The sequence below is a fragment of the Psammomys obesus genome, unplaced genomic scaffold (genome assembly GCF_907164565.1).
Source record: "Psammomys obesus unplaced genomic scaffold, mPsaObe1.curated_primary_1811, whole genome shotgun sequence".
In the NCBI taxonomy this organism is placed as follows: Eukaryota; Metazoa; Chordata; class Mammalia; order Rodentia; family Muridae; genus Psammomys; species Psammomys obesus.
This window is the reverse complement of record NW_026586816.1, coordinates 12573365-12601240: the sequence shown is the minus strand read 5'-3', so window position 1 is coordinate 12601240 and position 27876 is coordinate 12573365. Positions and strand designations below refer to the sequence as shown.

Below are 27876 nucleotides of genomic sequence, written 5' to 3'. Positions count from 1 at the left end.
AGTGTTCCTCCACAGTTTTTGCTTCAAGCTCCTGTCTTGAGTTCAGGCCCTGACTTTCCTCAAAGATGGCCAGTGATGTGGAGTTGTAAGCTCAAACAGCTACCCCCCACCTCCAGTTGCCTTTATCCAATGTGTTTTCACAGAAACAGAAAGGAAACTAGAACAGCTGGCTTCTTTCATTTTTCTCTTATAAATATTCCTTCTCTATCGATTAATAGTAAAATTGAGACCTTCTTAGGTATGGAGTGATAAAGGGTTCTCTGTGGGGACAATAAAGTATTTGATAAATACTTTGTGTTAGCTATTGGAGATACTTTAATATATGTTGGCAGTTCTGTTGGTCACTTCTGTGTAACAGTGTTGTCTTCCATAGCAATTAAAAACACCAAAGCAGGGCAGTAAGATGGCTCAGAAAGTCAAAGCACTTGGTACAAAGTCCGATTTATCTTGGTTTGATCCTCCATTGTACTCCTGAGATCTACGTGGTGGTGGGAGAGAACCAGCACACGCAGGTTGTCTTGTTGCCTAAATATATACAAGTACATATATAATTGAACAACAAAATCAAAGCATAAATTCCAGTATTTAATTGATTATGAAACAATATAATAATATTGTTATTTTATCTTAGCTAAATCAGGCTTATTTAATTTACTAAGGCATTTATAAATTTCATTGTTTATAATTGCTTCTGGTATGCATATAATCTTGAGTATTTCATAAGGTTGTCTGAGTGGGGAACATTCATTATTCATCTATAAAAATATATTTTGATTTTCTTCTAGACTTCTAGGGTCTAGAAAGATATTAAGTTGCTTTTAGAATTCTAACTTGAACATTATTTTAATATGTAGCAAGATTCTGTCTCAAAAGCAAAAGTAAATAAAATTATATGGTAACATACACCATTAATTTTGGCACTCAGGAGGCAGACGTAGGTGGATATCTGTTAATTTAAAGCCAGCCTGGTCTACATAGTGAAACCCTGGAGAGAGAGAGAAACAGAGACAGAGAGATTGATTCCTGGCTTAAAATAATAACTTAAAAAATAACCTCATAACTCTTTCCTGATTTTGTGTAGGTGGTGTCTCCTTTGATGTTAACTGTGAATGTGTTTATTTAGGACTCAATTTAGGTGAAACATCAAGTGTGGCACCCTCATATGGCTACCAGTCATCACCTTGCCTTTCTTCATCCTCATTGTTGTTGGTTTTAGATTCTCCTAGCGTAAAGAAGACTTATAAGAAAAAAAAAAAAAAAAGAAGAATTATAAGTACAGAGCAGTATAATTTAGTCATCCTCAGGCCTTATCGCCTAGACTTAAGTCTCAGCTACCCCACCTGTTACTCTGTTGGTCAAAACAAGGACCAGTCCAGAGAAGGGACCTTAATTTGTTATATGGTAAGCTCCCTGCATGGGGAGATGTTGGGTTGGCTCTTTGGAGGCTGGTTGTCATAGAAGTCTTCTGACAGCCTACTATGATCAGTCCCTTTCCTGATGGCCAAATATGACCAATCTTTTTCCTGGTTATCTGTCCTTTGTCTGTGCTGGCTCTTAAGATTTTATATCAGTCTTCAATATTACACAGTTTAATTGTCAAATTTCTAGACATGGATTTCTCTGTCTTGGAATATCATATAATACGTTCAGTTTTGGAAATTTCTCATCATTTTTCTACGTGGCATTACATGTTCTTATGACTCTGTTCTCTTCTTTACAACTTATATATGAAGTTTTCTGGGTAACGTCAAGTTAGAAGAATGAAATGTGTACAGGTTGGAAGAATGAAATTAACCTTCTTAGACTATGGCAAAGCAAGCTATGTGTTTGAAATGGACTAGGCTTTTTTGGTATAGAGTTCAACCGAAGCTTTCTGTGGCCCAGGAGGACACATAATTTTGGTCATCTGTGTCGTGCCAACTCTAGATCTTTAATTTCATATTTGTCAGAGACGAATGCTATGTCCCTGACACATCCGACCTTACTACATACTATCCCATTTCCCAGCTGTGTCTGAGAGGCTTAGAATTCAGCTTCTAGATCATCATGAATTTCAGGCTTGCAGACTAGCTATAGAGACTGGCCCAACCCATGGTATTGTGGTCATGTTCCTCCTGCCTCTGAGGACACAGGCAAGGGACAACTTTGCTCTGTTCCATCCCAGAATCATGCGCTTGGTGCTGTCATAACATGCCTTTTGCAGTGGATAGGTCCAGAAGGGGTGTATGGTGCATAGCCACAAACTTTTCTTCTTTTCATCCCTTTTAGCTCAATGTTTCATTCAAAGTGCCCCTTCCCCGCCTGCCAGCCTAAATATCAGCTTTTAATTTCGGAGTGCTTTTTCATCATGCTTATTCCACTTAGCCAAAACCTCTTCATTTGAATTTAATACATAGCTGAAACAGAAAAATGCACACTGTGGGTGAGAAAGGTCAAGCCAAAAAGTGTTAATCTGAAAAGAATAATAGCTATTTTAATTTTAGTGATGATTTTTTCATTTACAAATTTGTTATTTTTGTTTTTTTAAAAAAAATCAAATTTTACTAGTTTTTTTTCTTGAATGCTTGCACTATTTTTTTTTTTTTTCCAAAACAGGGTTTCTCTTTGTAGCCTTGCCTGCCCTGGCCTCACTTTGTAGACCAGACTGGCCTTCAATTCACAGAGGTAGATCTGCCTACCTCTTCCTGAGTGCTGGGATTAAAGTCCTGTGCCACCATGCCTGGCCATGCTCTATTTTAAGAGATTTCTGTTTTCTCATTTTATCATCCTAATAATTCTACAGTAATTTAGTTAATAATAACTTTTAAGTTTTTCTATATTTCCAATATTACTTACCATGTGTGAAATAAATTGATCACTGAAATTGCTGCATTGTTTAAATGATATTCACTTTTTAATTTTTGTATTTTGAGATAAAGCCTTGCTGTACTACCTAACCTGACCTAAAATTCATGATGTTTTGCCTCAGCCTCCCAGTTGCTGAGATTACAGACTATCTTTGTTGTTTTTGATATTGTACATAACATTATACACATCTATGCCTTTCAACATACATGGGTAAAAGGATATACTCTGAAGAGCAGCTGAACAGGTTTAGCTTCATTCCTTCTGAGACCATTGGCAGTTTGTTGATAGTAGACCAGGTTTAATTTCATGGCTTAGGGTTCTATTAACCTGTGGCTAGTATATATTCAGAACCCACAAGAGAATAGGGTAGGGGATCATTGTTTTTGCACTTGGCAGATACTTTACTTCCTTGCTTTTTTTGCTCCCTTTTTTACTTCCAGGATTCTAGATGAATGGTACCATTGCTTTCACTGTTCACTTTTAGGTATAGAGAAGATCAGTTTTAATTACATTTTCATAAATGTTAGCACTGTTTCTCAAAGGAATGAAGTAAAAAGCTCTGTTGAACAGCTCCTGTTCCAGAAAACTTATACATTTTGTTATAGACCAACTGAGCTTAAAAGTATTGTCTGATGGTGGTACAGATTGAGTACTGGTATGCTAAACAATGAATTATGTGATGAAAGCATACATGAATCTCTACACATTGGAATTTTCCTAATTTCAGGCTCAGCAGAAGTGGCTTTAGTTGTAAGCCCCCTTCTTGTCAGTACTTCTAGAGCACTATGACACCAGCTCTCCATCTTCCCCATTAAATCCTGGGCTAGACACCCTGACAGCCCACATGAAATCATGGTTATTCATAGAGCTATCGGGTTTATACTTTCAGTATTCTTTTTAGATAACTACCAGTTTCTTATCTATGATTTTTTCCCCTTTACTTGAGCATGCTTCCTCTTCCTCTCCCATATTCTTAAGGCAGAAGCCTAAGTCTTTGCATCAAATCTTTCTTTTCTGTCATGTGTCCCTAAAGTTGTATAGTCATCAAATTGTGTCCTTCATAGTGGATGCTATTAAAGTAGGGATTTGGTCAAATAATTCCTAAATTTCATTATAATTTATTTTTCAGTCTAATGATTATTGCAACTTCTGTTGTATCTGCATGGGAATTTCTATTGATTATGTTTAAATTGGTGTTTAGGGAAGTTCTTCTGTTGTAATAAAATACTGTTCTCTAAGCATTTGAAAGTGTGATATCATCTAGGAATACACACACACACACACACACACACAAATAGCATATGTAATGCCAGGTATAATAATATATAATAAACATATATAAAATGTATGTATAAAACAAGTCAGATTTGGCACTTGTGTTATATCAGTCTTCTGTGTATCTGCTAATATTTTTTGTCTATTTGTTCATTCAGTTGAAATATACATTAAAATATCTCATTGAGATTTAATATTTATATATTTCTCTATTAAATTTTCTTTGTATAGTTTGAAATTGTGTTCATAGTTACACAAAAATGTGTAGTTTTTTGTCATCTTTTGAATTTAATATTGAAATGTCTTTTTATCTCTATACTTCTTAAATTATAGTCTACTTTTCAGACATTAGTGTAGCCTACATTTGGGATTCGTTAATCACACATAGGTTCCTATGGGAGTCTGAAAGCCTGTCAGTCAGCCAAGCCCAGCCGTATGTACAATGCTTCTAATACCATTTCATTGTTTTAATTATGAATGAAAAATAGCATTAGCACAAATTTAAGGAAAACTTAGAGTGTAAGAAATACAGACTAAAGTGAATGAATGATCTCAGAAGGTCATAGAGCCTTTAGGGAAGGATGAAAGTTGTAGAGTTTAATTTTTATTTTCAGAGCAAAAGGAAGCTAATGTAACAATGAAACAAGATCAGGATGTTATAAACAAGATAAATTCTTGAGACTAGGAAAGTGTACATGTAAAAAATGTTAGGTCACGGGGAGATAGGGTGGGATCGGGAGGGGAGGAAGGAGGGGCTTATGGGGGGATACAGAATGAATAAAGTGTAATTAATAATAATAATAAAAAAATGTTAGGTCACAAATTCTTTGATGATATCAAGGCCTATCAAGGAATATTGCCCAGAAACTAAAACAAAAGATTGTTTTAACTATAGAAAAACGAAACAAAACAAGAAAATTAGAATTTGGTGTTGATATGAAAAGTTGAAGTTCTAGAAAAAAAGGACAAGTATTAGAAAGGAACACCATGAAAAAAAACAGTATAATAAAATTTACCACAGAGAACACAGAGTTCCTGTTTAAAGGGTTGAATGAATATCCAACAAAATCAATGAGAAAGTATTGTGCTTAAAAAGCCTGTGGTATTACAATTTCACAACACAGAATGTGTGTGGGGAGGAGAAGGAGGCAGAGGGAGATAGGAATGGAGACAGGACAACGCAGAAGAGAGGGAATGAAGAATCAGGACAGCCTGTTCAACAGCAGCAGTGAGGAAACCAGAACACGAATGCCTCACTGCTCATGCTAGAACACAAGGAAAGTGTTTTCACTACAAGTTTCTGCACAGTCCAACTTTTAAGCACATATTATAATGAAACAGAGACATTTTCAAAGAAGCTAACTTAGGTCAGGAAAATTTTCTTCTTGTGTACCCTAACCATGTGGTTCTCCAAATGGGGGCAAAAACAGATTAGAAGTGTCTAAGGAAATCCCATGCTAATGGTTGTGCTTCATGTTCAGAGTGTCATCATCTTGATTGGTATAGGAAGGAGGGTTCCTTGCAAGACAACAAAAAATGGAAGGAGGAAGATAACCTTGTATATTTAAATGTATGAATAAATGTATGTATGTATTTGTACATGTGTATATACATGTATATAAATTATACACACTCATATATTATATGTGTTTTTTTTTGGTGGGGGTAGGTCTGTCATAGAGCCTGGGAATGATTTAGTCATAGGAATTTAGGAAACTAACAAAAATAACAAAAGAGAAATGATATAATGATATAACTCTTAAATCTTAAGTAGAGAGAGATTGTGTAAAATAGGAAAGTAAACATGATCTGTGGCTCAACATTGAGCAAAGCTTACATGATATTGTGAACTCCAGATTTGGAAGGCTGGGGAAAGAGAAGCGTGGGAAGATGGTTGTAAGCATTGCATCCTCATTTTCCACAGATGACATATAAAGTGGAAATAGTAAGAAAGTATTGTTCAAACATAGAAGCATGATGTTAATAGCAGATGAAATAGCTAAGTTTCAGTCTGTTGTCACTGGTGAGTGGCAGTTGGGGCTGTTTTTGCTTTGTTTCTTGAGACAGGGTTTCTCTGTGTAGCCCTGGCTATCAGACCTTGAACTCAGAGTTCCCCTTTCCTCTGCCTCTGAGTACAGGGATTACAGTTGAGCATTTTTACACCTGTCTTTTGGACATATGTTTGCTATGGCATCTTAAACCACCTCTAAGTAGTATGCAGCATATAAGTAAATAAATAAAACTTTAATGAATAAATTTATACAGAGTTTTCATAGAGATGCATGTACTTTTTGACAACCTGGGTTGAAAAATACTTCCATCATGTCTTGAAAAGTAGCAGACCAACTAATGGGCAACAAACAGTCTGCCCTTTGTGTCTGGATTGTTTACTGGTAAGACTTCCCCAGAAATGGGTTTAACTTTGTAACAACTTTCGGTTTTTAAAGTGAAGACTGTTCTTCAGACCTTGGTGCATCTGAGTGGTTTAGATTTTTTTCTTTCTCTTTAATTCTTGAGTCCCTAGACTTGAACTCTCATCTCTAACTGCCTCCCAGGCCAGATTTCCAGAAAATGTCAGCAGTTTCTAAGAGGGGAGTCCTTGGAACAGGAGCTTTCATGATCTCTCGATGTCTAAATCCCTGCAGTTTACAACAGGGAGGTCTGTCTTCCACTGCAGTGACTTAACCTAATTGTTAGAAATGCCAACAGCAGGGGCATGTTTCTCCAAACTTGTGTAGTGATTGAAGGCTTTGTCCCATCCCAGTATTTTAAAATATCCAGAATTGTATAAACTTATAGACTCAAGTAAAGGTTAGGTTTAAACAGAAGTTAGCAGACTAAAGCACACATAACAGACATTTGTTTTAGAAAATAAAGTTTTATATGTACACAGCCACTTCTGTTTTAATCTGTTGTCTTTGGCTGCTTATGCTATGCTGGGCTAATTTGAGTAGTTATAATAAAGGGAGGTCTTACTGCCTGCAAAGTATACATACATATATGCACCCACATTGCTTTATTTTTATAATATGTGTGTAAATATTTCTTATAGCACATCTCAGTTTCTTCTAGCCATATATCAAATGCTCAGTAGGTGCAAGTGGCTAGTAGCAATTGTATTGGACAGCATGCATGTGCTCCTGTATGCACACACACATTGCAGTGCTGAGAATTTAAGCCAGGGCCTCATGCATGACAGACAAGAGCTGTATCCTCGAGTTCCTCCTGGCCCTGGCAGAACAGGTCTAAAGGCTGTAAATGCTCTCACCTGTTTAAAGCATGTAATAGAAGCATTCAATGAAATTAATCTTGTGTTAAAATGGCTACAAGCATCAGTCAAGTCCAAAGCAAATAGAAATAAATATGAACATACAGGTATTAATCATGAATGTTTATCTATTAAATACAAAATGGTAGAGAAAAGAAATCAGAACAATAAATTATTGTTTAAAATGTCCAATAATGTGTATGGTATCTGCCTCAGGAAAAGTTCATGGTCCCATTCCTGGCTTTAAGAAGTATAAAATGTTGCCAGACCTCATTCTCAGTAATTGCATTTTAAGATTTAGCATGTTGAACTTGGGCTCTAGAGGAGCAGTGCAGCACAAGCTCCCAGGCTCACTGTCTGCCTCTGTAGACCATTTCCTCTGCTTCCTGCATGTTTTCTTGGATTAGTTTGGTATTACAGCAAAGTCTAAGATTCTTTTGGCCATGAAGACTGCTTTGCTACTTCCCCTCCCCACAACTTACTTTTTTTGGGGGAGGGGGTGGGAAAATTTTTGTTGTAAGAGTTGATTAATTAGAAGGGATTCCTGGCTTCCCTAGCAATGGCAGCCTGGGAAGATTACAGAGCCTGGCTTGGTGACAGGCAGGCCAATCTGTGTTTAAGGAAAACTTGGAGCAGCCACATTTCCCTGGAATGTGGATCTGGCTTTGTCTTCTACAGGGAATGTGGAGTGACCCTTCGCCCCTTCCCACCACTGCAGAAGGCTGACAGCATCTACTTTTTGCTGTTCCACATTGTCCACTTTTTCTTTGGGTTATGTATGTGTGTCTGGGGGTGACTTGTGTAGAAGCCTGAGCTGTTTTCTAAATTTGAAGTAGGTGATTTAAAGGTTTATTAATGTTTAAAAGTAAATACGAGTTTACTGTATTTTAAATTTTCTTTATATCCTTACTATTCATTCTTTTTCTTTCTTCTCCTTGATAGCAATTTTACTGAGATCTAAATTTCAGTTAACATTAGTCTTTGCATTCTGTAGAACAGCACAAAAAGTTAAGTATGCTCAAGAACTAATGTAATTTCCCTGCTATAGTAAAAGTGAAAGGGACGAGCAGTGCGTTACATCTCTAGAGAGGCAGTTGGATAGCAGATGGGTTGTCAGGTTTTTTTGTCTTGCTTGCCTGCCGCTGTGAATCACTGACATCCTGTGTCCTAGGTTTTTGGTGTACCTAAAGCGGAATGCACCACCAACGGTGTCAGCACTGATTATTTGAAAATTGATGCATTGATCTTGTGTGTGCCATTGAAAATAAGATTGAAGCAAGTATGTCCACATAGGTTGAGTTCTACTTACTAACCTTCTAAACCGTAAGAAAGATAAAACTGAAGTGCTCTAAAAGAATAAAAAAAAATAAGTAATTCTGGTCTTTAGAAGAAAATATATTTGAATAAAGAGAGTGATCTGTAGCCCTGAGGACACTTTTGCAAAGACATTTGTCTTTGCCAAACTTCCAAAGCCCAAGAAGGACCCCTGTGTTTCCTCTCCTGATTCTTAAATTCAACACCTTTGCAACCTCATCGTTTGTGTTTGTGTTTGTTTTTCTTTTGTTTTGTTTTTAGAGCTTTATTCTTTGAAGGTATACAGGGTATAGTGCAGTGGCTGGCAGTGCTGCTCGTGTCGGCTGCAGGTTTCCTTCAAGTCTGCATTGCTGCATTGCCAGGTTGCGAAATGCCTGCAGCTGATTACTTGATGGAACTGGAACAAAACTGCTAGCAGCTTACTGATATTACTGGGTTAATTCTACCATGGTGTAGAGCTTTGGAGTACCTTTTTATACCATAGGATATTTGCTTGGGCTGTTGGTGGCTTTAAAACAAAAGGGTTTATTTGTTTTTGAAATGAATCTTCTTTCTTCAAGTGTTCTGTCTGGCCAGATAGTCAGTTCTCAGGCCTCCATGTCGCAGTCTTTTTCCTTGGAATATAAGCATTTTTTTTTTTTTCTAACTGAAAAAATAAAAAAATGTCCAGCCTTGGTTTGTCATCCTCTTTTAAGTCTCAGCTTCCCACGTGGTTCTGAATAGTTTCTGCTTAAGTTCGTTGCTACAATCTCATCTAGTTCTCATCTGAGCTGGCTTTGATTCATAGGCTCCTGGCACTCCTTGCGCTGTCCTTGCTTGTCCTAGCACCTTGAGATTGCTCCTTTTTCCTGCGATACCGTGGAAGCTCCTCACTTGCCTTCTCTCTGCTGGCTCCCTGCTGCCACTCATTCATTTGAACAAGTGTCTGTGCTGTTTCTGCACACCATGTACTTTATGTTGTTTTCTTGCTTAAATGATTAATTCTTTTTGTTTAATCAGGGCTAATGTCAACTTTCAGACTGCACTCTGGTAAGTACTGTCCATTTCCTTCTTAACAACTCTTATTTTTCATGTTGTAACTTGGGAGAATGGCCCACCTGTTCCTGCGGAACTGATGTATTTGTTTTTCCTGTGGTCACCTGGCCTGTGATTTTTTTTCTCTCTTATTTCTTATCTTTTCTTCCATACCTACTTGCCAGTCTCTTCCAGGTTTGCCTGCTGAAGGAATCTTGTTTTCTTTGATATAGAACCAAACTTTCCCTGTTCTCATTACACCCTACTTTATGTTCAGTGCCACTTACTGTCATGTTGTACACACTGTCCTAGAACACCCCAGAGAGCAGCCTCTTCTGTGTCTCTTACACCTTCACAGGCCTTGATAGTCTACAGTATTGCGGAGTTGGCCAGTACCACTCTTTCTGTGTTTCTTTCCTCAGGGCTTTTTTCTGGTCAGGGAGTGTGTCATCTTTGATTTGTGGTATATCCTTTACTTTAAAGTTCTGTCTGTCTCTATTTCTTCCACAGGGGTCTCCAGTGACTTTGAACAGTTTCAATACTTCTATTACAAACAGCTTCTATTTATTTGTGTGTGCGTGTGCATATTTATGTGTGTAGTTGACTGTATACATGTGCACATATATGTAGCCAGAGGATGACCTGTGGTCTCATTCCACAGGATCCATCCATGTAGGATCTCTTAATGGCTTAGAACTTAACAAGTAGGTTTGGCTGGCTGGTCTGTCCATCTCAGGATCCCTTGTTTTCGTCTCCCCGGGGCTAAGATTGCAAACGTGTGCAACTTTGCTTCCTGAGTTCTGCAGACTCAAGTTGGCTCTCATGCTTGCACTTTACCCTCTGAGCTGTTGCCCCAGCACACCAACAGTCACCTAGTTAATTCTACCTAAACAGAGAACCAGAACGACAACATGTAGAATTTGCTTCTGTCATTCAATATTATGTTTTAATTAGCTCTTCAGTTTTAAACTGTAACACTTTTCCTTGTAATGATTTTTTTCCTGATGTATATACAAAATATGTGTTTTACTTTATCTTCTGGTATTAAAAAAATCATTACTGGAAAGGTAGACTCAGGATCTTTTACCAACTGTATGACTCTCTGAAGGCTGTAGAGGGCATCATTGTTCTATACTTCCCAAGGTAACTTCTCTGAGCACTGATCAAGGAAGCAGAACAATGAAGTGCTCTTAAAACGGCTGGCTCAGTCCCAGGTTAACGCAAAACCCTAAATGCTGTCTTTTCGCCTGTTGGTTGTGTACACATACACACATCCAGAGTCTATTATGCATGTGTGTATTTTTATTGCTTCTGCCTGAACATACTTGCTAGAATTTATCACACTGAACACTGTTGTGGGAACCGTCACAACTACCACAACTATCCAGAGTGGCCTCAGAGAAATTCTGAGACTGGCAGAGGCTTCCTGTTGTGTGCTTTGTTCTAGGCTCAAGAATCTAGAAATGTGCTGGGCAGTGGTGTCACACGCCTTTACTCCCAGCACTTGGGAGTCAGAGACAGGCGAATCCTTGTGAGGTTGAGGCTAGCCAGGTCTACAGAGTGAGTTCCAGGATAGCCAAAGCTACACACAGAGAGAAACCCTGTTTTGAAAAACCAAAGGGGGGGGGACTAGAAATGCTGTGCTGAGTGTAAGGATTCCTGTTGTCTTTGGAAAGCTTGGAGGCCCTGGCCTGTTTTAGCAGTAGGGGCTAGAAGGGGCCAAAAGAGACTGAAAAGTGTTGTTCTGGTTACTGCTCTTCCTGCTCACCTCTTGTCATTGTTCTAGTCAATGCCAGTTTGGGGGATATTTGGTTAAGGAAGTCAGGGATGAAGTGGATATTGTTTGTCCCTGTAGTTCACAGTCCCTGGGAACTCTGTGGCACTGATATTGTCTTAAGTGTGCAGCCATGCCCTCATTTTCTGTATACTCCAAACATGCACAGTGTTTGTTTATCCTCCTTCTAGGTACTTCTTTGGGAGTACCTTATGGAACATCTGCAGTAAGTAATACAGGAAGTTAGACCTCTGATGTGTCATTCTGTCACATGTGAGTAGCATGTGACAATACTTTGAATTTAAGACTTATTTGTTACTTCTGTAGCTATTTGAAAACCTGGTATAGTCACATATATGTATATACACATGTGATATATTTTCTGTGACATTAGAAAAGAATGTTCTGCTGTTTGTTTCACAAAAGTATGACATCATAAAGGTTCTGCAAGCATCCCGGTTCTCATTACTTGTAAAATGTATTAAATGTTATGGATGAGTAACGGCATCTTATTCTTGATGTCAATTCTATGGTTCTCTTTCATTTGTGCCTGTCTCTTCAGGTTCTTTTATAGTGTGCACGCACACACACACACACACACACACACACACACACACACGACATGAATGCTACTCAGAGATCAGAGATGACAGCCTTGGGGTTTGGTCCTTACCTTCCACTTTGTTTGTGACAACATCTTTACCGTCACTGCTTGTGCCAGGCTAGGTAGCCTGTGAATTTCAGCAGGTCTTCTATCTCTGTTTCCATTTTGCTTTGAAAGTGCTGTATTTATAGACCCACACCTCTGTCCTGGCTTTCCATGGTCTGAGAGATCTGAACCCAAACACTCATTCATTATCCACTAAGCCATTTCCTAGCCACTTCTTGAAATTTAAATCATTAGATTTTTGAGGAAAGAATGGAAACTAACATTTGACTTTACCTAGGATTCCTGAGTTTATCTTGAGGTTTCACTTATAAAATAACACTTATGAAAGCATGTTCATTCTCTGAACAACCACCTCTTTATCTACAGATAGAAATAACAGTATTATCTGTCTCACTGGGACTTTTGATATGAAGTTAATAATGAAAGGTCTAATGCTATGAACGTTTTTGAAAAAATAACATTCTATGCATGCCATGGAGCCCTCAGTAATTGTTTTACAGTGATGTTCTGTGCAGTAGAGGGACTTGGCCTTCACTTCTTATTTGTTCTTGGTCTCATAATTCTTTGGAGTGAGGACTAGTCTAATTCTTTTCATATGTGAGGTTTCAGTTACCAAAGTCTTTATTTGTCTTTGCCTGCAAAGCCCTGGTGAGGCATTTGAGACACAGGCAAGCCTGATCATCTGCCTCTATCCTCAGGGAGTTTGCAGTGATAAATTGTGTCAAACTTGAAAAGCAGAAGAGTGAAACAGAAGCGCTAGTGCACTCTTCATGGCCTCGTCACGACCAAGTTAAGTAAAGAAACCGCCCTGATCTGTTTCTGGATGGGGCATATGGCTCGCCATTCTGTTTGGTGTCCTCTTTTCCAGTTTATACTCCGAGTTACTCACGGTGGCAGGTAGCTATGATTAGCAGTCAGGAGAGTTAGATTTTAGTCCTCATTATTGATTCCTGATTAGGGTCAACTTCCATTACCTTCAGTTATCTCTGTAACTTAACAAACTTACACAGTGAGTGGGAAGGAAACAGCTGGATGGCTCCTGCTTTACATGGTTTCTCCTGGGGTCACTCAGTTGGATCTGTACAGTTAGTAGCCTGGCTACAAAACTCAGGACCTCACTCCCCTCTTCAGTTCTTTCCAGTTCTTTCAAATCTTTCTGCTTTCAAATGGCATCTTATCATTTCGATGGCTGGCTTTAATTTGCTTACTTGTGACAGTAACATCCTCAGGGCACAAGCAAAGTGTTAGCTGCTAGACTTTCTGAGGCTTCTCTAGAATTGGCACACGTTCCATATACTGTGCTGTTTTACATCCAGGAGAGGGATGAGACCTTGTGTGGTGGGAAAGTCAGTGTCCATATTCAAAGATGAGGGAGGGACTGACATTACCAGCCATATTTTGTCTGGTTTTCCCATTGTCATGATTTTCCCATTTTTAATTCAGTGAGGTATTGAATCAGGTAGTCTCTGGGCTTCACAAATATACATGGACGGCCTGGGAATTTCCATAAATCTAATGTTTTTATTTGAAAAATTCTTCTTTGTGTATGAAAGTAATTTGGGCTGAGTTGGTGTCAGGGCCTAATTACTAACCTGTACTTTGGAAACTTAAGTTGTTTGGAGCTTCTGTACCCATTTGTTGAATGTTAGGGTCAGGACTGGAGAGATGACTCTGGTTAAGAGCATGGACTGCCCTTGCGGAGAACTGGCGTTGAGTTCTGCTGAGCATCTACACTGGGTGACCTGTCACGAGCTATAACTTGAGCTGCTGGCAGTCCAGTGCCCTCTTCTGAATTGTAGCACTCTCTGTCTGTCCCTTGTTGCCCCTCCGCCATTAAAAGTAAGAAGAAATCTTTAAATATTAGGGTTAATTAAGTAGGTATAGTTGTAACTCACTTCCAGTAAAATTGTTCATGTTAGCATAGAGTTCGTATTCTGTCCCTTTCTCTTTCCTACTACTTCATACAGTTCCCCCTGCCACAGATTGAAGTATTATTGTTTAATATAAATATGTTTAGGTATTTAATCATGTTGTATAGGAATCAATACACACGCACACATACATACATACATACATATATATATATATACATATATATATGTATATATATAATGTCATGAGGAATTCAAACAAGACAAACAGTCTTCCCTGTTTTATTGTTAAAATTAACCCTAAAAAGATGTAACTATTTAAAAATATGCTTAAAATTAAGTGCAGGTTTGAAAATGCATTGTGGTGTGTGACCACCTGAGTTACATGGTATTTTAGGTAGCTGGTGGGTGGAAGAAAGAAAAAGTTGAGTGGGCTGCACAGCATTTGGTTTAGGTTCCGGGCAGCGATAGTGCTAGGCCTGCAGACCAGGCCTGATGGGAGAGACTGGGGCCCCGTGTTTCTGCCTTGATGCTACATGGCCAGAACCATCGGAGTCAGGAAGCTCAGCCAGGAGGTGGGGTTGGAGAGAAAAAGCATGCAGTCTCTGAGGCACTGATGCTCAGAGTGTGTTCCCCAGGACAGCAGTATCAGCACCTACTCTAATCGTGCTACTTTTGTCATCTGTTGTTATGAGGGTTAAATAAAATGATGCATATAAAGTGTTTAGCACGGTGCTAGGTAACCGTCTTAATAAATATTAGAAATTGTAACAGTCATCACTGTAATATTAATCTTTATGATTCATACTTTTGTCAGAGTGTTTCATGAAGTAGCTTATTTTGAAATTCCATTCAAAGATACCCAGAGTTCTGATTATTCTGAAAATCTTGCGGCTGGTCTTTTAATCTAACTGTATTGTGAATCTAGGGAAGGAAGACCTGTACAAGCAAAGTTTTCAGATGGTTCTGAAGGTGAAGATTGTTAACCACATGATGGAGTTATACACAGTGTTTGCTGGGGTCTCCAGTGCCATTAAGGAGTCCTCCAAGAGCACCGTTGTTCTGCTCCATGTAGAGTTTTCTCTTTGTTCTTTCGTGATCATGGCTAACCCCAAAAGGAAGGCCAGAAGGGCCCTAGATCTAGGCCCTGTGTCTGAGCCAGCCTGGGCTTTTCCATGTCTGCTGGCTGCTTTCTTTACTTCTGCTTTAAGCCCAGCCCTCAAAGTGAGAAGCATTTTAGCTTGTGTTTAGAGCCTCCTGATTCAGAGGCAGCGGTGCTTTCTGAGATGACACTGACTGCTGAGCCCTTGCCATGACTTGCTTTGGCTTCTTGTTAGCACCTGCATTTTCAGGCCTGGCCACCTTTGCCTTTTCTTTCTTCTGGGAAGCTATGGGCTTAGGTATGTCCATGTGGGAAGGCTTATCTTCCCTGTTGTGCTCCATAGCAGTCTTGCCGCTCACCCTCATGCCTTTCACTGTTTTGGGACAAGAGTGGAGGGGACCATATAAGTTAACTGTTCCCATGGGATGAGATGAAAATCTCTGCGGTCAAGCAATGCAAAAGTTGCCCAGAGAACTTAATATAGAGGCAATAAAGAGTATGTTAGCCTGGTATAATGGTTAGTCAAGTCTCTTCTGAAGGAAGTAGCAAATCCTCCCAAACTTAAATGGAACTGGGAAAAAGTATTTTATGACTTGAGAGCTGTGAGTGACTCAGAATGAATTGACAAAGTACTGTTGAGCTTTGTGAAGCTTTGTGAGCTTTGGGGACAGCTTTTGGCTGCCAGTGACCCTACTTCAAGGCAGCTCTACTGTGGGCCTGTTTTAGAGGATTGTAATCTCTACATTTCTATGTTACTCCCTCTCTGCTGGTATCTGACTGCTTCTCAGTGCGCTTTGTAGGACACAGTTGACCCATTCCCCAAGTGACATATCCTGCAAGAGTGCTATGCTACTGCCAAACTTCTGAAAGCTAGTTGAACAGATGTGGAGATTGACTGCATCAACTGTGGTTCAAGGGCAGCGCCACTACGCACATATGTGTCACCACTGCCCACCCTCGGGTGTGGCATCTGTCCAAAACACACCTCCAGATGACATACACTCTGTTTTCTGAGTTAGAGACTTGTAAAGATGGCTTTTTTTTTTTTTTATCTTGGCAATTCCATACACCTACATTCCTGCAGCTCATAATAATGAATGGTTGTGGAGGGATCTCAGTGACATTTAAGAGAGAGCTATAATAAATCTGATCTTTGAGAATTCTCTGGGTTCCTGGAGGCAAGGACAGTCACCACTGCTTTCCATGCAGTTTACAGCTGGTTTTATTATTAGCGAGAAGGTTGAGGCAAGTTAGTGTTAGTCACAACCCTCCGTGTGTATGTATTATTGTGATTAAACATAACACTGCAGAAGAGTAGTAAAGAGTATGTCAAGTCACTCTAGTAGAATTTCTGGATGTCTACTCTGTAGGTGATATTATGTGTCAGGAGAGGATACTCAGTCTTCAGTAGTATGACTTGGGTCTTAAATCTTAAATTTTGAAGCACTAAATGCATTCCAGAGAGTCATTAGTCACCTATGAGTCTGCATATTTGTTTCTGACTCAGCACTCTGTGCATACTTCCTCCAGTATGTAAAACAATTGGAGATGTGCTATAGCGTCAGCGTTTTTAATGCCACTGATGAGTGGTATTTGCTACTGGCTGCTTATTATTTCCAGCAGTTGATGAAATGCCTACTACTGCTGCAGCAGTTCCGTGCTGCCTGCTTCTCTTTCACTTCCCACAATGGCCGACTCTCCATCTGCCATGACAACACATTCCTGAGCCACTGCCCCATTCTTGGGTTGGTGACTAGAATGTTTATTTTTAGGAAAAGTTAAAATTATCCATAGAAGGGTGTGTTCTGTAAAATTTATATTAATCAGCCATGCACAGCAGGGATCACGGGAAGGGTATATATGTGTAGATTTTTGAAGAAAACCTTTTATGGAAAATTTTGCGGAAGGGGAGGAATGTGGTGAACATTAATGTTCCCATCATCCATTTTCAATATTGTGGGGAGTTTTAAATGAGCTTTATTCAGTCTGAATACTGATTTTAAAAAGTACCAGTCTAACACTAACACCCATGTATTTCATCTGGATTTTTTCGGAGCTCAGTACCAGTCACAGGTTTCTTCGTAACACCAAAAATGTCTTCTCTCCTTCCTCAGTCTCGTTAAAATCCTGAGTCATATTACTACATGTGTAAGAGATGGGTATACCCCAGTGCTTGTCTGACATGCACTGAGCCCTGGATTTGGTCTCTTGGATTGCAGAAAACATATAAAACCCATCTACACGTGTGTACCTGTCTGTACATGTGTGTACATGTGCCCTCTCCCCCAGACAGAGGAAGAAAGAAACATAGACAACCCCAGAATCAAACACAAGGACAGTCAGGTAGACTGACTGATGGAAAAAGATCTAGCTCCTCAAGACTGTCTCCTGTGACTTACTTGCCCCCTTGAGGTCCGGTTTCCTAAAATTTCCTGTGCCTCTTAAAATTGCACCAGCAGGCCGGTGGGGACTGACCTTTGAGTACCTAAACCTATAGGAGGTGTTTAATGTTCAAACCAAACAGTGTCTGACAGGACTTTTCAATTATAGTACTTACTAAGCAAGCCTTCACTTTAGACAATTAAAGATACCATCTAGAAATGAACCAGTTTTACGATTACTTAGATTGCTCTTCATCTTCATTGACGTTTTATTTCATCAGTTTAAACCCTTGGCTGCCTGGAACTCAGTTGATAGAGAGGCTGGCCTTGAACTCACAGAGACCTGCCTCCCCTAAGTACTGGGATTAAGGGCATATGCTGATATGTCCAGCAAATTCAAGGGTTTTATATTTCTTTTCTTACGTGGTTGATTGTTTTGAGACAGAGCCATAGGCTGGCCTTGAACTCCTGATCCTCCTGACTCCACTTCCCAACTGCTGGGGTTACAGGTGCATAGTGGTTTCTTGTTACAAACTTTCATTAAGAGCTTTTGTGAAAGCAAAAGAAGGCAGCCAACATTTAACCAGCTACTTATGACAACAGGTGCTTTCAGGTCACTTGCTTTCACTCTTACAATGCTGGAACCATGCCATATTGCTGACCAGTTTCTACAGAGAGACCAAGTGGAGACCGAGTCCCCTGCTTATGACAGAGGTAGAGAGTCAGCTTTCAAGCTATTCTCGGAAGTAAAGCCACACACCTTGATGCAGATCGACACTGCTCTCTGTATTCTTGTAGAAAGATACAGATTTAGAATCATCTTATCTAGTAATAAGACAACTACTTATAGTGATTTATAATTTAAAACCATTAATACCCATAACTACCTTTTACAAACTCCACTAAAGCACATTATTTTAGGAAGTAGGAGGGCAGGAGTAATTTAGAGTGAGAACCGGAATCTCCTGGCTCTTGTTTTCATAGCCCTTGCCATTTAGAAAAGACCTTTAGGGAAATAGATGCATGGAGGATTGAGGTGGTCAAAGGTCAGTTCTGGGCCCCAGCCTCCTTTGTAGAACTGGGCATTCCTGTTTCTTTATTCTGTTCCCTTGGGGGCTGGGCATATGCCTTCTGATGCTGTTTTCTTTTTGTGTTGTGCCTTTGATGGAAGCAGGATGAAAGCTGTGCTGTGAACCTTAATCTTGGTTTTGTGTGCTTCTTTCACACATCCTGCCTGTCTCAGATACTGTAAATGAATATTTACATTCTTCCCTCTGTATTTGATGCTGATTTGATTTTTCTTAAAGGTATCATTTGAGGACTTGGCATTTGGTTAATCTTTCTAGAGCTGGAAAAGATGGTCTCTGCAGGAAAAGTTCAGTTGGAGTGAGATGGTTGTCGGCCTTCACCTAGCGTTGTGGTGGAACTCTAGTTCATAGTGGGCTTCTTGTTGGAGTGGCAGGGTCAGGCTAGACTGGACACCTCCCCTCCCTGTAGTTAACTCTGCTTCCCAAATAGCCATTTTCCACAGCTTACGGAAGAAAGGTGGGTAGAACTGTTGGAAGTGATGGAAGTGCTTTAAAATTAGATTATGGAGAAAGCCCTATAGCTGAATACATTTACCAAAACTCATGAAGTGATGATTTTGTGGTATGCAAATTTATGCTAATGAAGCAGTTCTATTTATTTATTATTGTGGTACAAAAGTTCAAACCAAGAGTCTTCTCAGCAGCGCATGTCTGTCATTCCAACACCAGGCAGACTGATGCAAGAAGATTGTTTGGAGTTCATGGCAGCCTGTACTTCATTGCTGGATTTAGCCTTAAGACAAGACCATTGAAGTCTAAACCAACAGACACAATCCTCAGAAAAATGGGAAGAAACTTAGAGCCTCATGTGCTGAACTCATACTCATAGCACTGGGCAGCACCTCAGCCTAAAGCTGAAGTTATATATTGATAGAAACAGTGGATCTTACCCTGTGACCCACCTGGCCAAGAATTGGCAGCATCCTCCTGCCTCTGCCTTTTAGGTGCTAGGATCACAGTCGTCATATTTGTTCAGTGGCCTTTTTTCCAGGTTGAGAGGCCTCGGTGAGTTTTCAGGATGGTTAACTTACTAGTTTATCTCCTCATCTTTTGTGCTTGTTGATTCATTTATTGTCATGATCTATAACACGGAGGAAATAATGTCACAATTTTATGGGTTGAGTGTGTTCTCTTTAGTTTTAATAGTAAAAATATGATTATCAAGGAGAATTTTTAGTATGGATTGGGTACTATTTAGATGAAAATAGCCTGGGTGTTGCAATTGGAAAAGGAGAAGTCAAAGTATCACTATTTGCAGATGATATGATAGTATACCTGAGTGACCCCAAAAACTCTACCAGAGAACTCCTACAGCTAATTAAAACCTTCAGCAAACTGGCTGGACACAAAATTAACTCAAAAAAATCAGTAGCCTTCCTGTATACAAAGGACAAAAGGGCAGAGAAAGAAATTAGGGAAACAACACCCTTCACAATAGCCACAAAGGACATAAAGTACCTTGGTTTGAACCTAACCAAGCAAGTCAAAGACTTGTATGAGAAAAATTTCCAGTCTCTGAAGAAAGAATTAGAAGAAGATATCAGAAGATGGAAAGAGCTCCCATGCTCATGGCTTGGCAGGATTAATATAATAAAAATGGCCATTTTACCAAAAGCAATCTACAGATTCAATGCAATTCCCATCAAATTACCAACACAATTCTTTACAGACCTTGAAAGAAAAATTCTCACCTTCATATGGAACAAGAAGAAACCCAGAATTGCTAAAACAATTCTCTACAGTAAAAGATCTTCAGGAGGTATCTCCATCCTTGATCTCAAACTGTACTATAGAGCAACAATACTAAAAACTGCATGGTATTGGCATAGAAACAGACTGGTGGATCAATGGAATCGAATAGAAGACCGTTACATAAATCCACACACTTATGGACACCTGATTTTTGGCAAAGATGCCAAATCCATTCAATGCAAAGTTAGGTTTTTATTAGTTCTTGGCTATAAAAGAAAGTAGAAGCAAATAAATAAATAAATTCCTATAAAAATTCTGCCTCAGTGATGGGGTTCAGGGATCTTATCCCCAGCTGCAATGCAATGACATCTGTGAAACATAGGATTAAGAACACAGAACCCTAGATATGACACTGGGATTTGTGATGCATCAGAAACAGTTGATTGTCTTGCTCTCCCTGGCCTGAGAGGTAGTTCTGATCTTTTTCTTGAGAAAGTTGTAAGATTTTTGTTCTGGAAGAACCCTCCCTATACTCAGAGGGAAAAAAGTCCCTAACTCTGAAGGCAGGGTGTCAAAGGGACATCTGAACAAACATACCCTTATTCTGCCTCCATTAGCATTAAGTCTTACTTTGGATACATCACTATGTGTGATGTATGTGTATGCACATATTCATGTGTGTGATATGGATTTGTACGTTTGTGTGTGTGTGATGTATAGATTTGTACATATTCCTGTATGTGTCTGTGTTTTTATCATGGAAGATCAATATTGATGTCTTCCTAAGTTGTTCTTTATACCTATCTGTCTGTCTGTCTATCTATCCATCTATCTACCTATCTATCTATCTATCCGTCCATCCATCCATCTATCTATCTATCTATCTATCTATCTATCTATCTATCTATCTATCGTCTATCTATCTATCTATCTATCTATCTATCTATCTATCTATCTAAGACAAGGCTGGAACTTGATATGTAAATTGGATGGCCCTCAAACTCAATTTGTAGATTGGCTTATCCTCAACTTCAGAGATCCTCTGCCCCCTGTGTGCTACGGTTAAACACATGCATCACCAGTCCTGGCATCTTCACCTTATTTCTTTCATGCTTGTTAGCAAGCATTTTCTTGAGCTTTGGGTGTGTGAAGATATGTGATATAGGGCCACACCCTCAAAAGTAATGTATTTTTGGCACTTTGATGAATTATGGTCTCTGCATTAGCCTATGCCTGCTGCAATAAGAAGATTCTGTAAGGAAGACTCAGAGTAGTACAGATTATGGGTTCAAATAGAAGTATTTAGAAGACAGTTGACAATGTTTTCAGTTGGCATAGTATCAGTAGTTGATTACATGCTTGGGTTTGTGACCCAAGTAGTTTGTCACCCTACTTTTTCATATTAGGGCTGTTGAATTCTGGCCTTGATGCTGATCTTCCCCACACACATTAATAGTCAGAAAAGGAGTGAGTATTGTCGGTTACTTTGCTTGCTTGGTTCTTTGGGCTTTAGTGTCTCACTCAGTGAACAGAGGTTTGGGTTAGAGCAGATCACATGTCCTTCCAGCTCGCAATGTCCCTGTCCTCCATGGAAAAATGAGTCCTTAGTACATTAGTTCTTGAAAGGTTAAAAACAAAAACAACAAAATCAAAACCTAGTCTAATGCTCCTCACTTCATATTTGTTACTTTAAAAAACTGTGCTGTTCTTCTGCAGTTAAACTTAATTCCCAATTTTCCAAGGCCAGCTGTAGATCAGGATTCTAAAGGCCTTAATGGAAAAGGGTGGGTAATGTGTTTGTCAAGAGGCCACTTAGAGAATTCAGTTCCATGTAATTTTTAATATGGTTCTTTGGACTGAGATTTTATGACTCAGTATTACAGATGTCATTAATTTATAATGGAAAATCGTGAGACAATATGATCTTCAGACTCAAGAATACTTAGGCAGCAGGGGGAGTGATGATTGAATAGTTCCAGCAGAGGCCTTTTTCGAAGGCCACCAAGCTGAAGCCCAGGGTCACAGATGAGCTGTGGTCTCAGTGCCTCTGAGCATGCCTTATGTGCCAGCCAAGCAGCGGGTGACATCAGAGTCTGTTGGCAATTCCAGGACCTAAGGTTTCTTCTCAGCAAGGGAAACAAGCACACATTTGCTTTTCTGGGGAGCTGTGCTGCATGGAGGAAGGCCATGGGCACAGTGCACGTTTCATTTGTTCCTCCACAGTAATAGTTTATCATACACCTTTCTCTGAACACTAGGTATTTTAGCAAGTATTTATTTAGCAAATATTTAGGTATGTTAGCAAATGCATAACAGGCATTATTTTGAGGGAGGAAAATAAAATACATTTATGACAAGATGAGTAATGGCTTCTGTGTACAGGCTGGTTAAAGTTTTGTTGTTGTAAGGTATGAGCTTTTGTGTGGAAGCCACATATGAATTTAAGTAGAGCCACTTACCTGCACAGCCTGCAGTAGCCTAAGAGGGAGAAATCCTATAATGGAAACGGTCACTGGCCTGAGTTGGGAGGACTGGATTTTCCTAGGTCCTGAGTAGAATTCTTTTTTCGAGATTTTTAAGTTTACGTTAATTTAAATTTTTAATTATTTTTTTGATATTTTTTGTCTTTAAAAATCGTGTGTTGACATTCTTTTTTTTCATATTATTATTATTATTATTATTATTATTATTATTATTATTTGCTAGTCATGCTGGATATGATATAATGGACTTGCAGAGATCAGAAGACAACTTTGTGGAGTCAGTTCTCTTCACCTTTAGATAAGTTCTAGGAATTAAATTTATGTTACCAGGCTTGTGTGGCAAGCACTTTTATGCACTGAGCCATTCACCAGCCCTGTGTGCTAACTAACACTCAGTACTTGGAATGTGACCTCATATGGAGGATATGGCTTGGAAATAGGTAACCTAAGTCATTTGTATGGTTCCTGTAGGAAGTGTAAATTTGGGCAGAGAGACAGACACCTAGGTGGTGATGATGTTATGAAGAATTCTCTCAAAAAGCTATAGGGCACCTAAGCCACTGGAAACCTAGAGAGAGGAAAGGAATAGCTTTTTCTACACAGCCGTCAGAGAAAACATCCACAGGAAAACCTTAATTTCAGAGGGCTTGGCCTTGGAATTGGGACAGCTTTTGTTGGCTTAAGTCACCTAGCTGTTGGTACTATTGTGGTGGCCTCAGGAAAGTACAGACTTAATCACAGAGCCACACAACTGCGGACAAGCGTCTCAATTTGAACTTCTGCTTCCTAATTTGTAAAGTTTTAGAGTGATAATGTCAGGCCCTTCCTACCCTGACACTGATGATTAAACTTCAAAGTGTGTTCAATTTTCAGCAGAGTAATTGTAGTTGCCTTTCTCAATGTAGCTAAGATATATAAATATGCTGTTTTCAGTTCCTGCTTTTGTTCTTTTCATTCAAGAGTCATTGATGATACTTCCCCTAAGCTGTAAGGTTGGGCAATGCTGTCTCTTCCAGGATGACACTAAACAATGACAGCATGTCTAGCTGAATGTGAATATACTATGTATCCTAAGAACATTAGCACTCAAAACTCTGTACCTGTTTACTACTGGTTTGGGGCCAATGTATTCTGGATGTCATTTTGTGAGCTTTTCTTTACCAGACCCTTAGAATATTTTCCTGCAGACATCTATAGGCCTACTTCAGAGTTTCCGAAGCAGCCATGTGGTTATTTGCTGGAAGCCTCACCTTGGCAAACAGCAGCAAGAGCAGCATGCTGTTGAGTGTACTTTGACACTAGACTTTTCCTGAGTTGGGTTGCTCCAATGGAAAGGACTTCTTCCTTGGCCTGGCAATAGTTGCAAGTGGGTTAGTGATACAAGATGAACACTTTGTAGACATTCCTGGCACAGGGGGATACAGGGAGGAAATAATTACCACCTTTGTACCAGTAGCTCCTTGCAGGAATCTGTATCTCTAAAATAATGGACCCTGGACTTGAGCTTGTATTTTTCCTCAGTTGCTTCTAAATTAGTGGATAATTTTTAAAAATGTACCTTAAATTTTAAAGGAAAGAAAATTAATATAAAATTATCTCATAGATGTAAAAAGTTTATGTATTTGGTGCAAGGAATAAAAATATCTTCTTAAGATGTATTGTTTTAAAATATGTACAAAATTAAGTGTACGTGCACATGCGTTCACACTTGAGTGCTGAGGTCAGAGCAGTGGATCCCATTGGAGCTGGAGTTACCCCACATGGGTGCTGGGGATTGGACTTGGGTCCTCTGCAAGGTCAATGTGTGCTCTTAGTCCCTGAGTCTCTTCTCCAGCTTCACAAAAAGGAAATCTTTTCTTAGGAAAAAAAAAAAGAAAAGAAAAGAAAAAACATGTGAAAAGTTTCACTTTGCTTTTTTTTGTCAGGGGCTTTCCTTAATTTCCCCAGAACTCACTTCTACCTGTCGCTCTGCTAAGATGACCTTGTCCTTAGCCTGTTGTCAGACAGAGACCAAGGGCCTACATTAGGTCCAGAGAACTTCACAGGGTGGTGGCTCAGCTGTAGCTGGATGTCCTAATGGGCCTTTATGGTTCTTATTTTCTTTGTAGTCTGCAAAAAAGTAGTTAAGATAGAGATATATTCACTATGAGTGACTAAGTTAAAATTGAATGAGGTTTATTTTTTTTTTTTTAAAGATTACTATGCTGCCTTCCTGAAGTTTTTCTAATACTTGTGGTTTAAATGCTTTCTCTGATTTAAGTTTTCTGCTTAGTTCTACCAACTCATGCATCTTTTATAGGCCAAAATGAGGACCTGAAAATGTTCTCTTTGTTAGTAGCTAAATCTGAGGCGGCTCTCATGAGTCACTTGTATGTTTGTGTGGTCATGAACACTTTGGAAAAGCACCCTCACTGTGAAAAGTCTTCAGATAACATCTCTACCATTCAAGCCTTTAGAAACAGGCTTTGGAAAATTTTTTTTAATCATTTTAAATTGTAGAACATTTTCAGTGTTAAAATTTTCTTTGTATGCATATGTAAAGTTATTAATGCTACTTATGATTTATGTTGTTCTTGAGTCAATGCTGGTTATTAAAATCGTCCACTTCTGGTTCTGAGAGTGGCTCTTGCTCTATGTAGGTTCTTACTCTCCATAACAGCATCTACAGAGCAGTGGTAATAAGAGATGCTCCCTTTATTTTGACTATGTTTTCCTGTAAATTTTTTTCTTACAGTTTTGTATTTAGCTCCTTTTCTGTTGCTGTGTTAAAATACCATGATCAAGAGTAATGTATGGAAGATAGATTATTTTGCTTTATGGTGCTAGAGATTCGAGTCCATTATGGAAGGGAGACCTTTCTGCAGGCAGGTGGCAGGAACAGGAGCTGAGAGCCTGTATCTCAAGCTACAAGACGAAAGTGTGTTGTAAGTGACGATTAATATTTGCTATTGGTTTATCTTTTATTAAAGCTGCTGTTAATCCTAAACAGCTGTATACCCAAATATACACCACACAGAGACCATGACTTGTTTAGTTACCCTAGAGCACAAGGCTGGGCAATAGTTGCCCCGTACCAAACCTCCGAGCCCGCATAGTTTCCTAACATTTACATTTCCCACATTGTACCTGCTCTTAGTGACATCTTAGGTCCAGTCCATCTCTCCACGTCATTCTAAGCTCCTTCCTCTGTTCTCCCAGCTCTTGTCTGCCTTTCCCTCCTCCTCTGCTTCCAACCTTCCTGTCCTCTGGCTCCTCCCTCTTCCTGCTTCCTTTCCATTGCTCAACATTGTGGCTAGTTGGCATGTTTACACAAAGTTGAGACAGGTGATGCTTAGAATAAATATCACAATGCAATGTCTGGATTGAAACCAGAGAGTGGGGGAGAGAAATCAGCATTTGAATGAACAAGGGTAAAGTGTATATATATTCCAAAAGAACATTATACCAGCACAAGTACAGAGAGCAAACTAGATGTGACACAAGACACAATCTCAGAGCTCACCCCAGCCAGGCTGCACCACCTAAACCTCCCCACACAGCGCCACCAACTGGGAACCAGGCATTCAGATGCTCAGGACTTTGTGGGGCTTTTCTTGTTCAAACCATCACAGCTATGAAGAGAGGATTAAAAATAAACACAGCCTCATAGATACTAGATTAAGAGTCATATTTTCATAGACTTTTTGACCATCACTTTGTTCTGGAGTCACTATCTTTTGAACTTTTCTAAACCCAGCACCCTTTCTTCTGGTGACTAGTTGTTTTAATACCCAGTTCTTTCCCTTGTACCTTTTCCAGAAAAACTTGAATTAAAAGAGGAACTAAAAACCCAACCTTCTCATATTAGTGTTAGTTGTTAGAAGTAGAAAAAAACATAGTGAACCTGCACTTTGAAGTTATTGCTCAATTAGTTACTTAGGATTTTTCATTCTTGTTTGTTCATCTGTGTTGGTGTCTTTTCCCCTTTTCCCCCTGCAGCACGGCTTATGATGTTCATGCTTTGACTTGAGTCCTGTGATTCAGTAGCTCCTTATAGTTTTCACAGTCCTTTTAGCCTCCCCCATTTGAGACTATACAGAAAGACAGACACTTCTGTCACACTGTTCTTAGTTGGCTCCACTTTGTAAATATCTCATTGTTACACACCTTGCTATTCAATCCTTCCTTCTTTCCTCCCTCCTTTCCTTCCTTTCAGATTTCATACTTGAATACAATGTATTTTGATCATATTCTTTCTCTTCAACTCTTTCCATGCACCCCTCTCCAGTTTATATGTGCTCTGTGTGTGTGTGTGTGTCTGTCTGTCTGTGATCTCTATCCTGTTGAGTCCAATTACTGTTGTATATCTGTACCTACTGACTATGTAGGCTGTAGGTACAGATATGTACCTACATATAGCTGTTTTATAGCTATTCTATTCTTGGCCTCATTTTCTAAACAATACCAAGAAATAGCTCATTTCCATTGTGTTTACAATTATATGCAGAACAATCCATTTCATATAAGGACCTGATCATATGAGCTTTGATATCCTCAGGTGGTCCTGGAACCTATTCCCACATATCCAGAAACACAACTATTTAGTATATGGTATTACATTAGTATCTACTTTTATTTAATGCCAAGTGGAAGCCAGTTGTCCTGGATAGAACTAGTTCTCCCAAAATTACTTCCTCCTTTCCCACTGATGTGCAATGCTTTTCTCTTATATATTATTATACCAGTAGACATAGATGTACTTGCATTTATGTGTTTTTTAAACAAGATTTATTTTCATTGTTTGTAATTAATGTGTACCTGAATGTGTCACTGAGTGGATTTGAGTGTACATGCGCGGGTGCCCACTGAGTTCAAAAGATGACATTAGATTCCCTGGGGCTGGAGATGCAGATGGTTGTGAGCCACCAGCATAGGTACTGCGAACTGACCAAAGATACTCTGCAAGAGGCTCCTTTCCCTTCCTCCGTCCTTCCTTTCCTCCCTTTCTCCCTCCCCTCTTTCCTTCCTTTTTTCCTTCTTTCCTTATTTATTTACTCATTATTAATTCACTTATCTATCTATCTATCTATCTATCTATCTATCTATCTATCTATCTAT

General features: G+C 39.2%; 1 protein-coding gene and 1 long non-coding RNA gene across 2 annotated transcripts in view; one reads left to right on the top strand and one right to left on the bottom strand.

Annotated features, from left to right (window-relative positions):
* Slx4ip (SLX4 interacting protein) overlaps positions 1-27876 on the top strand; it is a 170472-nt gene that overhangs the window by 16235 nt on the left and 126361 nt on the right. The window lies entirely within an intron of this gene.
* Positions 301-25983, bottom strand: LOC129673001 (uncharacterized). Its single transcript, XR_008719597.1, has 3 exons — positions 25906-25983; positions 19507-19685; positions 301-525 (listed from the first exon to the last, which is right to left on the bottom strand). It is a non-coding gene; the product is annotated as an uncharacterized LOC129673001 (long non-coding RNA).